Genomic DNA, 12896 nt, shown 5'->3' with positions numbered 1-12896 from the left:
CATTAAAATCAATGAAACATAGATGAAGTAGAGCACACCTAGTAGGGGGATCTGTTGGCCCCAGCCCCTGCAGTCCACATGCAGCTCTCCCTGATTTAACTTGGTTGGAGTTGGAGGGACTTCCCTGTGAGTTGCATGGGTGCTGACCACAAGCACGTGATGTAGTGCTGATTTTTGGCTAACTACTAAGTAGTTTCTATAGTGATAATAATGTAGCATGTGCACCTATTGGGAATATATAAAATTAGAGAGAATTTCTGTTTGCTTTGGTCCTCTTTCTGGAGTAATTACAGTGACTGCCATTCATGCCTGTTCAGTTGCCCTGATTATTCCAGAGTCACCAGAATAACCCAGCTATTAAGGTTGAGTCATGTGAAGGAGCATACGGCAAAGTGACAACTTGTCATGTTGGCGTTATCAATGCTGCAGAATTCTTGCGTTTTGGATCCAACGCTCGCAATATGTCTGAGTATTTAACTTGAGCTTGTAGGGGTGGGCAGCCCTTTAAGGCCTCCGAGGGAGCAGATTCTAAAGGGTTTTTTTTTTCCTTTATTTATGGCAAAATCATGCAATTCTCTATTTGGTATTCATTTAACCAGAACACAGGCAGTTTGTTAAATCCCATCAAGAAAAATCCTGAGAGTCTTGAAAGGGATGAGCCAGGCGGGCTGGTGGGCACCACCATCTCCTTTCTCACACAAGGGAATTTTGGTTTCTTGGGTCAGCATCAAGCTTGGGCCATTAGATCAGCTCTAACGTCTTCTGGGAAATGTCCTTTGAGGTGACTGATGGAGAAAGTTCTAACTTTTGCAAGGAATGCAGACCAGGGACACACACACACACTCACACACACACACACACAGTAGATGAAGTTTAAGGATAAAACAAACACAATGACCCAAAACTCACTCTAACACTGAAGGTGCAGGAATTCCTCCTGTCCCTTATTTCTCCCGATTTGGAGCACAGGTGCACTTTCCTGAGTTTTCAGAAACTGTAATATGTACATGCCGTGCAAAGCTTGGAAACATGTAAAACAAAAGATCCTAGAAAAAGTTATCATTGGTAGCTGACAGACTGTGCAATTTTGCTGGCGAGAAATCACATAAGTAAGAAAAAACAAGTGCAGCATGATATTAATACCTGCCTAAGTGGAAGTCATTGCACAAGTCAACACCTTAGTGAGCCCTGTTCGCCCCACTCCACATTCTGCTGCTCCGCGAGGTAGGCTTTCCCGATACGGCCTACAATGCAAAATGCCTGATGACTCATGGAGCCGATCTGAAGGAGGAGGCAGACCCCTTGGCACCAGAGGCCGGAGCTGGCAGCCGCAGGGCATGGGAGCAGGCACTCAGGATGTCCTCCCATCATAGGAGAGGTGCCGCTGGGGCGGGCTGGCTGCTGCTTGGGGACATGGAACAGGGAGGGGGTAGAAGAGAGTCTGGGCGCCTCTAATTTTCTAGTGCAGCCTAGAAGCTCTGCCTATCTAGTGTCAATCGAAGGCCAGCGGGGGCAGGGACTCAAAAGAGCAGACAGCCATGGTGGGCATGGCTCTGGAACCAAAGGAAGAAGGGGATGAAGAGTGAGCCACAACGAAATGAAGAGTCACCACCACATGAACCTTAAGGGAACACATGGGGAACACCCAGGTCAAATCATAGAACAAGGTGATATGTGGGTAACTCATTATTTTTAACGAATAGGCTTTGTCTGGGGAGCAGTTTTAGGGTAACAGAACAATGAAGCAGAGGGGACAGAGGGTTCCCATATGCCCTCTCAGCCTGCCCGTCCGTGTACCCCAAGAGGTTCCCTGAAGATGAGGACCTTGCATTGGCTGGTATATTTGTTACAATTGATGAGCCAATGCTGATTTATTATTATTAACCAAGTCCACAGTTTACATTAGGGTTTGCTGTCTGTGCTGTGTATTCTGTGGATTTTGGCAAATTGTAGTGTCATGAATCCTCCACCGCAGTAACACACACAGGAGAGTTTTCCGGCCCTAAAATTCCCCGGTGCTCTGTCTCCCTCCCATCCAGTTCCTGGCAAACACTGATGATGTCTGATCTTATAAAACGCTATCAGAGTGCTTAACATGTACCAAGGACATTCTGAGGCCATTATTTGCATGACTTTATCCACCCTCATAACAATCTGTGAGGAAGTTATTATTCTAATCCTCATTTTTAAATGAGGATCGAGGCACAGAGAGTGTGTGACTTGCCCGCGGTCACACAGCTGGTGAAGGGCTGCAATGAAACCCACCATCTGGCCCCAGTCCTTGCTCTTCCCACCGTGCCGTAGGGGCAGACGGGGGTCCAGCTGTGAGTTATGAATGAGCATGGGGTGGGGCAGCGGAGACATTATCCAACACGGTTCTGTGCTGCCAAAGACGAAGGGTGTCAGGTTAAAAAAAGATTACAAAGTAGACCAAAAATAGCGATGCCCATCATCCGACAACCGTTTCTCTTAGGACATAGACCTGATGCCAGAGAGTGTCAAAAAGAGCAAACGACCGAGCACTTGCCATGCAGTGCACCCTGCTCAAAGCCTCTGATCTGAATCATCTCATGTGACCCTCACAACAACCCCAAGAAAGCAGCACCAGAATCATCCCAGCATCGTCCCACTTTACAGACGAGCACACTCCACACTAGAATGCTTCTGTGAGTTGCCGAATCTGAACACCTGGTGAATCGAGGGCTGGGATTTGAACCCAGAGGTGTCCCTCCTGGCCCATGCTCCAGCCCCTTTGCTCTGTCAGACGTGGACTAAACTGAGCTGTGAGCCGTGAGCTGTGAGCCATTCCAGCTGGGGCTATCATGACCTGTGCAGGTCACTCGACCTTTCTGGGCCATATTTGCAAAAGGTTTCTGTGGGTCATTCCAACCCTCAGATTGGAGTCCTCTTTCAGTCCATGATGCTAAATTTCCATGTGCATAAAATACGTGGATTATTGGTACAGATCTAGCTCGAACACTGAAAACCTTGGTTGTTCTTTGGAAAAAAGCATCAGGTGTGACCTGAGCCCAGGGAGTCAGCCCTCACCAGGGCTCCTGTGGGGTAGAGCCTGGCTGGCCACTGGCTTCCATGGGGTCCCACCAACGCCAGTTGGCCACGAAGACAGGGCCAGGATGCAGGCAGAGCAGGGCCGGGACCTCCCCTGACTGGGGCCATCTCAGTGCCTGCCCTGGTGGGTCACAGTTCCCTCCACTGGCTGCTGTCACCGGAGAGGAGGCTGACACAGACCGGACCTCCTGGAGCAGTTCCACCAGGTACGGAATGGCCACAGGAAGGGGTCAGGCCATTGCTCTTATAGAAATTGTTCAGGAAGAAGCACTAGACCTTAAACAGGGCACTTCAAGTGATGAGGGCATCGCTCTGGCCTTAGGCCCAGCCATCTACATGTGCGGAGATGAATAGGTCTTGGCCTGTTGGGTGATGGGGAGCAGGAAGCTGGTGCTGCCTGGCTTCCCAGCTGGGTAAAGCTCCATCACCCTGTCTGTAAAATGTCCAGGTTCTCCCAGAGAATGGTGGCTCCCTCTGTCCGAGCCAGTTGGCGAGCAGAGCCCCTGCAGTAATTCCCAGGCCCACGTCCTCATGGGACCTGGAGTCCAGGCTGCTGCCTGCTTCTTTAGGAGACTATGCAGCAGCCATGATTCTCAGCCTCAGGAATTAACCCTGTTTTCAAGGTCGTTCGCTGTCCATCCCCTCACCTGGTCCCTACCTGATCTGATCCTGTCTCCCCAGCCCGTCCTCTCCAAAGCCTTTCAAGTTGGAAGTCAGCTGCACTGATGGGTCACACCTGAGTTCCACCTGCCCGGCCATCAGGAGGTGGATCTGGCCTGGGTCCTTGCAGTTCCTTCCTTGTATGAGCATGACAGCCTCAGTGCAGAGGTACCTGTGAAGAGGGTAGCTGTCCCCAGTATCCAGCCCTGTGAGGAGAGGTAGCTGGCCCCAACACTCAGAGCTGTCACTGTCACTTGGGGAGAGGGGGCAGCTCCAAGAGTTTAACTGGGACTGGAGAAGGGAGTGGAGGAAGCTCATGAAGAAGGTGGACTGCCCAGCCAGCAGGCATGGTCAGAACAGTGTCTCATGAGCTCTTTCTAACTGGATGGTGGTGGAGAAAGAAATGGGCTGCTCCAGCACTCATAGGTTCCTGGTGGCTCCAGGAATGTGAGTCATAAACAGGTGGGCCATACATCCTTTCATTCAAACGCTCATTGAAAACACACTTTCCAAAGATGTGGAATCAACCCCAATGTCCATCAGTGATAAATTGGATAAAGAAAATGTGGTACATATACATTGTGGAATACTATGCAGCCATAAAAATGAACAAGATTATGTCCTTTGCAGGGACATGGATGGAGCTGGATGCCATTATCCTTAGCAAACTAACACAGCAACAGAAAACCAAATACCACACGTTCTCACTTATAAGTGGGAGCTAAATGATCAGAACACGTGGACACAAAGTGAGAAACAACACACACTGGGGCTATAGGAGGGCAGGGGGAAGAGGGAGAACATCAGGAAGAGTAGCTAATGGCTGCTGGTCTGAATACCTGGGTGCTGGGATGATCTGTGCAGCTAGTCACCATGGCACATGTTTACCTATGTAACAAACCTGCACATCCTGCACATGTACTCCTGAACTTAAAATAATAGTTGGAAATAAAAATAAGAAAACATGCTTCCCTCAGGCACTGACCCAGGCTCTAAGCACGTGATGATTAATTTAGCAAGGTGAACAGACATGTGGGTAAGACAATGTGTGATTCGTGCAATATACCAGATACATGGGCCTGAAAGGGAGGGCCTTTGTCCATCTGAGGTGGCCACTTCTCACTTGCTCTGGTTTGGGTACAGAATTGTCCAAATGTGTTCTACAAGCTGCTGGCCTCCCATAAGATGACATAAAGAATATCAAAAGCTTTGGTGCTGAAGAACATTCTCAATGCACTGCACTAACACAGCTCAAGCGCTTCTTTCTACAAGGCTGGTTGAGCGTTCATATGCTGATGTGATCAGGGGTCACCAAGATTAGCCCACAACACCATGAGATCACGAGACCCACTCTTTCAATGGACTTCTCTAAGGATTGGTCCACAGAGCACATTTAGGAAAACTCTGGATTTTATACTTCCTCGGGCTCCTTTCAGCTCACAGATCCCACACTCTATCTACAACTGGTAGGTCCATCCCGCAAACTGTATAATTCTACCCACCAAGTTCTCTCTCCTCACTCTCAGCTCCCCTGCAGACAATCCTCCCCACTTCTACCAACAAGCAGAGGCTCCTAGAGCTTCTAACCGGCACATTCTGTCCTGTGCATCCTGAGAAACTCCCGGCTGCTCTTTGGACATCAGGATCATGCTTATGTAAGTCCATTATAACCACCTCCTGGACAAAATGCTTACTCATTTGATGCCAAAGTGAAATGACACAGACCTCTTCATGCTTTGTTTTCTTATCTGTAACCTGGAGATCCTATTACGACCTACTTTGTAGAACTGCTGTGATGGCTAAATCAGGGCTGCCAGAAAAATACAGGGTGCCCAGTTCAAAATATGCTTTCAGATACACAGTGGATAGACTTCCAGTGTAAGTATATCCCAAATACGGCATGAGTCATACTTACACCAAATTTTTTTTTTTTTGAGATGGAGTCTCGCTCTGTTGCCCAGGCTGGAGTGCAGTGGCGCAATCCAGGCTCACTGCAAGCTCTGCCTCCCGGGTTCATGCCATTCTCCTGCCTCAGCCTCCCGAGTGGCTGGGACCACAGGTGCCTGCCACCATGCCCGGCTAATTTTTTGTATTTTTTTAGTAGAGACGGGGTTTCACTGTGTTAGCCAGGATGGTCTCCATATCTTGACCTCATGATCCGCCTGCCTCAGCCTCCCAAAGTGTTGGGATTACAGGCGTGAGCCACCACACCTGGCCCAAAATTTTTTGTTATGTATCTAACATTCAAATACAACTATGCATTTGAATTATGTGTTTTCATTTTCTAAACCAGCAACCCTAATTAAATTATGTAAAGCACATCACACAGTGCCTGGCACACGAATAAACTCAGTGACTGGTGCTAATGATAGTTACACTTGCTTATCGGTCAGTCTCTGGTCTGGGCTCTGAGTTTCTTGAGAGAGAAAAAAACTCTTATTTCCATCTCTGAGTCCTTGGTGACCAGGTTAGCAGCTGGAGTGTGGTTAAAGCCCTGCCCTGTGTGTTGAATTAAATGGTAGCCTGGAATTCAGAGCTTCTTGGAAGGACAACAGTGCATGAATATGATTCATTATCAATCGTGTCCCCCTTCCTTTTTCCCTGTTCTGCTACAGTGGAACCCATGGTGGCTAGTTTAATTGTTTATTATTCGCAAATACTTGCGGTATTCCTACCACTTCCTGGACATTTCATCACATACAGGGAGAGAAGAGATGCCTCAGAGATAGGCCTTTCTCTCTAAGGGAAAACAAAAAGTCACCCAACCAGTACCTTGGTGCGGCGCGGAGTGACATTGTAATCCTGCCATGTTGAGGAGCGAAAAGGACTCCAGTGGCTGTAGAAGGCTGTGTGCAAGTCCTCAGCCAGGGGAACAGCTCACGCACTGACACAGAGGAGGGGAGGCGTGGGAGGTGCAGAAATGTGGAGGCTGGTGGGGGTGTTAGTGCTCCGTGGCTGCCGTCATGAAAGAGGACAAGCCTGGTGGCTTAAAACAACCGAAACGTCGTCTCCCAGTTTTAGAGGCCAGAAGTCTAAAACCAAGTGTGAGCAGGGCCCCACTCCCTCCAAAGCCTCTTGGGGAGCATTTCTTTGCCTCTTCCAGCTTCCAGGGCTGCAGGCACTCCTGCGCTAGCATCTGCATCCCTTCAGTCTCTGCCTCCATCTTTCCACCATCTTCTGTTCTCTGTGTGTGTCTCTTATAAGGACATTTACCCTTGGATTTAGGGCCCAGCCAGATAATGCAAGATGATCTCATCCAAAGATCCTTAACTTAATCATATTAACAAAGACCCTTCTTCCAAATGAGGCAACTTTCCCAGGTTCCAGGGCTGGGACGTGGACACATGTTTTCGGGCCACCCTGGGTGGAAACCCAGGACAATGGGGCTAAGGAGCTGCTGGAGAGGAGTCGGAAAAAGGGATGTGGAGCCACAGGTGAAGGGTTTTCTGTGTGAGGCTGAGTGCAGGCTTTATGCTGTAGGCCCTAGGGAGCCATAGATGGTTTCATCTTGAGAGTGGCTTGCTTGGAATTGTATCCTGAGAGGCGCACTACGGTACCACATTCGGGGGAAAGGGAGCCAGGAGAGACAGGCTAGGAGGGAAGGAGGGAAGGTACAGCAGACAGAGGGCTCCAGGGAGAGGACCCCATCTGCCATCCCCTCCCAAGGGTGTCTAACTCCACGATTGCCCATCCACTTCCCATCTGCAAGGCCCCAGCACAGGACCATGGTCAGGCCTCTTTCTACAGAAAAGGGAGGCGCTGCCAGTCAAATCCTGGTTCCATAGATAGTGTCTCTGCCTTATGAGGAAAAGGGACGCAGTGCTCAATGCGGAAGCCACAACAATTAAACCATTTTTAAAAGCAGCCCCCATGCCCTACCCCTGTGCCACCTGGCAGGAACAGAGCCCCAGACCTCTGCCAGGAAGGAGATGAAAAGCAACTAGATCCATCAGTTACAGAAAGAAAGGCCAACAAGGCAGCCACGAGCTCAAGTGACCTCAGCGTCCCCTTCCCCTGCACTCACTGGTGATAAAGCTCTGTGAAACGTTCCAGGCAAACAGGCCACCTTCGCACAGTAACACAAGGACCACTCTGCCTTGGCAGAGTTAGACTCTGCCTGGGACGATTTCCCAATCCTTCCCCCCAAACCCACTTGGCAGCAGAATGCCCTGCTCCCTCAGGAGCATCCCTGAAATCTCACTGCCTGGAGGAAGATCCTGAGTCTCCTGGAACAGGCCAAGTCCCCATGCTGTGCACTTGTGCAGACCACGCCCCCCCGGTATCGTGGTTTGCAATGAAATACCCAGGCAGCCCTGAGGCAGTTTGATCCCTGCTGACCCACTCTCCCGCCCTGCTCTGCAATCCCTGTGAGGTCATGGACTTTGTTTTGCTCACCGCCGCATATCCCAAGTACTGCTAGCTTCTCTGTACACCCCAGTATGACTAGGTTCTCCAGCACAGAGTAGGTGCTCCTGCAAAAACCACCAGATGAGGGAAAGAATGGACAAATGGTAGCCATGGAGCCATAGGCCCCGCGTATGGAAGTGTGGAGCTAGACAGCACCTGCCTTTGAGACACTCACACTTTAATAAAAAATACGACATTATTTCCTGAAACAGACAAATGAGCAGAATACTTTAGTATATTTGGTGTATGTATATGTATGCATATATGAAGAGAAACATGGGGCACTCAGCCTTCCTGAACATCCAGGGAAGCTTCTCAAACTGGCAATCCGCTAATAAGTCCTCAGGCACCGAGCAGTGAACACAGCGGCTGGAGAGGGCTTCACTCTGGGAGGCGAGACCTGGTTTCACTCTTTCCCTCCCGTCCACGCAGAAGCCCATGGACAGTGGAATGGCCTAATTGATCCCCTGCCAGCCAAGTCCTGGTTCCAAGAGGCTGCAGCCTGCCTGTTTGGAGCTGGACGGAAGGGCCTGCTCTGCCCGCCCCACGCGAGCTCCGCGGAAGGCACCTGTTTCTGAAGGCTCTCACTGCACGTGCTCCGCTGGAGCGGGGCTCTCATTAAGAGAGGCAGGCTGCGTCACGGCAGGGCAGTGCTAATTGGATGTGGTTGAAGGCTCAGGAGGGGAAGCAGAGACAGTTACTGACCTGTACCCAGAACTGATGACGACACAGTAATGCGATCGCCCAGGCACTGCGGTGCTGCCTCTCCTCGCTCGACCCCCTCTTCTCTGTAATGTAGACATCCGACTATTTTTTTTAATCTTCTTGTATCAACTGTTACATCTGCCTGTGAAACAGCTGGGAAGGATGAAGCGTCCATTTTGCTATAACTCCAAGCAGAGGAGAGGAGAGGACAATACTCAGGTCAGATTTTCAGAGAAAGGCCCATATATTCTATGCCAATTTCATCCAGGAAAAACCTGAAAATAATTTGCACAGACATTAACACCACGACATGAACTGAAACTGCAGCTTAGAAGCACCTTCATGTTTATTCCTCTCAACAGCTGGCATTCAGAATTATTTTTTAGTAATAGAAGCAATTATCTGGCACATTGCTAGAAGGAATGCTTATGCATACAGAGTTGTTCAGCACCTCACACTCAGGAACTGCAGCACAGAGAGCCAAATGACTTGCTAGGCAGAAACAGGAGTGTGGGCACTGGGCATGGTGCTCATGTGTGGTGTGTGCACATGCGTGTTGTGTTTACACGTGAATGTGTGGCTGCCTGTGTGCATGTGTGGTCATCAGCACACATGTGGGACACACATATGTATGTGACTTGTGCACACTTGCATGCTATGCATATTCATGTGCATTGTGCACATGTATGTGAGGTCTATGCATACACATGCACGTGTAGCTATGTGCATCTATATGTGCACACATGTACACACAGGCTGTGCACATATGGGTGTGCCTGTGGCTGTGTGCACCTGTATGTGTATATGTGTGGCACGTGTGCACTTGTACAGTCCACATGTGTGTGTGTGCACATGCATGTGTGGTATGTGCATGTGTGTGTGTTGCGGTGCACTCTCATGTGTGTGCATTGTCCCTGTGCCTGCATTCCTGTGAGGCTCCAGGATACGCATCTGAGTGTTTCCAGAGCAACACCACGGGACGCAGGGTCCTGCAAGTGCCTGGGCAGGAAGCTCGGTGACCCAACCCAGAGGTCTGGGTTCATGCGGTGCGGCTGGGAAAGAAGAGATGCTGTGGGTGGACGCCGCACTTGAGCTCAAGGCCCTGGTGCTGGCATCCTGGGCAGGAGGCCTGGCACAAAGCAGCCCCCTGGCTGCTGCCCTGTGGCAGCAGGGAGAGAGGAGGCATTTTGAAACTCTTAGTGGTCAGCTTTAAATAATCATGCACAGACAGGCCTCCAGGTGCCAGTAGGAAGTGGTGAGGGAGTATAGAAAGGGAAGGCAGCTTTCTTCTAAAGAAGCTGGCCAGGATCAGGGTGACAGCAACAAAGTGTCACTTTGATGGTTTCAGAAGACAATAGCTCGTCCTCGGCCTAAATGCCAACTATAAAGAACTGCAAGCCTTAAATTAATTTGGTCTCAAACTCCTACTCCGGGAAAATCCCTGGAATGATGTAGAAGCTTGGAAATGTGACCATGTGCACTATGCAGAGGGAGAGCCCTGGGTACCTGACCCATGGCACGTTTTCTTCTCCATCTGCCTCCTTCATTTAGACAGGAGTTGCCAGTGGGACCTGTGCCCCTGATCCCAGCCTCTAAGAAACCCAAATCATCTCTCTTGCTTACAAAGAGAAATCCAGGGCTGACTCCCACCCAGACCCATGGCAACCATAGCAGGAGAGACCCAGCCAAGCAGAGGCCAGATGGCAAGAAGCGGGATCTCTCACCTCTCAGGACACTTGTGTGTGCCGTGGCTCACAGCTGTACGCAGACCGGCCGGCAGGGCTCAGGGAGGACAAGCCATGTGGTTGCTGGCAGGAAATCTCAGTCGGCAGGGCTGCACCTGCTGTGGGTGCTGTGGCCAGGCCGCTCACCACACCCCTGCTGCTTGATCTCTCTTGCTTCCTTTGTACAGCATTGCATCAAGTCTAAACTTCCAGTGGTGTTTTTTCTTCCAGGCACACCTTGAGGAAGGTCACAAGGTCCCTTTGGAAAGGAGATTGGAGGACAGCCTAATGAAACTTCAAGAAGCACCATTTCAAATAAGGAGTGAGTTTCCAGGTGGCCTTCTGCTGCCCCCTTTAAGAAATGTCCCCATCTTAAGAATGGCAGACTCAGCAAAAGGAAATGAAGATCTTCCGGAAGCTACTGAGAAGCCATCAGAAATATACATGACGAGAGTTCTTGAGGCTGGAACCTTTCAAAAGGCCAGAGCTGCAGGCTAGTGTCGGGCAGGACAGCTCCAGTGTCATTTCTGCAATGACAGGGGGTGTGCCTCCACTCCCAGGAATTCACACAGGGTCCAGTTGCCTCCCTACTACAGCATCTGGGGGGCTTGGCCACAGGAACCTGTCCCAGGGGAGAGGGCCTCATGTCAGCACCTGCGCATCTCCGGCCACCCACCCGCTTCACTCAAGCCCAGCCTGGCACTCCATCTTCTTACAGACCTCTGGTTTATTGAGAGGCCACTCAAAGTCATTTGCGGCTGATCTTCCACACCTGCCATTAAGCAGCTAATTAGAAGAAGGGAAGCCTGGAACAAGGGCGTTCTACGCACCTCTTCGGCCTCTGTGTGTGCTTCTATGAGGCGCCTCAACGTGGGTCCAGTCTGCAGAGGAATTCGGAGTCTTGCTCACAGGTTGTACCACTCCACCACTGCGGCCGTGCCTCCTGGGGACCACTGTTTTCATAAAGTATAGAGTGAATTCCGGGTGATTCCTAGAGTCACAGAAAGCCGCAATGACCAAGTCATGGCTCCCAGGGCTGGGTGCATTCACGCCCCTGCACACACCTGGTGTGAGGAGGGACAAGGGGCCGGGCACAGCAATGCCCTCTAGGTAGAGGCCCTCTGAATGAGGACCTCAAGGCAGCATGAGTCACAGGTGCCTGGGCAGGTCCAGCTGCAGGATCACCTCCAGGGTCCGGTAGATAAGGAACGGGGGGAAGCAAGTTCTTCCTGCTCCTTTCCTGGATGAGCCTGATTTTGGCATTCAGCAGATCTATGAACTCTTCCGTGGATTATGGTGCACCAGGGGATGGACCAACGTTACCATCTGCCTGAGGGTTCTCCATCTTAGTTTACCTTGAACGAAATACAAATAAAACCCTACATTTGTATGACGCTTTATGGTTTATTCGGTATTTCTGCAGACGTGATTTCCTCATCCCCCAAACCTGTGCAGTATGGTGGGTCTTTCTGTCCTTGCCCTGACATGTGACTTACCCGAGAAAGTCACGAGAGTGGACCAAGCAGGTGTCTCAAGGCCCGTCCTTCTTGCCAGCTGGTGCAGGGCTCTTTCTGCCACACCCCAGGCACCCAGATAATCTGGTTACTTTGCCAACTTATTGAACAATGAGGCTTCTTTAAAACAGTGGTCCTGTTGCCTGAGGAGCTGTGTAAGGCTCCAGGATGGGCAGAGCAGGAGTTGGCAGCTGGGCCAATGCAGGCTTCACTCCAGCGTCCTCATGGCCGGGGTGAGAGGTCATGTACTCGCTCTGGGCCTCCCAGTAAGGGGATTGGAGTAGACATACCTTCAGAGGTCCCTCTGTCTAATTTTAAAAAGCATTAGAAAAGCAGTTGGAGGGGCTGAATAAATGCTTCATTTTTTGAAGTTCAGAACAATCTTTTGGTGAAAACATTCTAATGGGGAGTAGCCAAGTATTGTTCCTAAAGAAATGTGGTCCATCCTATTTTTTAGTTGTAAAACCTAAATGCACTTTCTAACTCACATAGCTGCAGTCACAGAATGTGGCAGGCTGGGGGTGGGGGGAGTGGAGGTTGCTCCCTGTCTGGGTTCTGGGTGGTGAGGACACAGGCTGAAGCTGGATGGGAGGGCAAAGACTGCACACGTCAAGAACTTCAGGACACACACCTGGAAAGAAGCCGCTTGGGTCAGAGCCTGCGGCGCTCCTTTCTACTGAACTCCTCAACACAATTCGATGCAGCTCCCTCCCACGCCATCGAGGAGCAGGACTTGGAGCTTCTGTCCAATAGCTTCGAGGGTCATCGGGGCCTCTTTTTGTATTTCAGCTTAAAAAAGATGTAAAGGACTTCTTCT

Source organism: Nomascus leucogenys, chromosome 3, assembly GCF_006542625.1.
Source record: "Nomascus leucogenys isolate Asia chromosome 3, Asia_NLE_v1, whole genome shotgun sequence".
NCBI classification, from domain to species: domain Eukaryota; kingdom Metazoa; phylum Chordata; class Mammalia; order Primates; family Hylobatidae; genus Nomascus; species Nomascus leucogenys.
The sequence above is the reverse complement of the archived record's forward strand: the minus strand, read 5'-3'. Positions refer to the sequence as shown.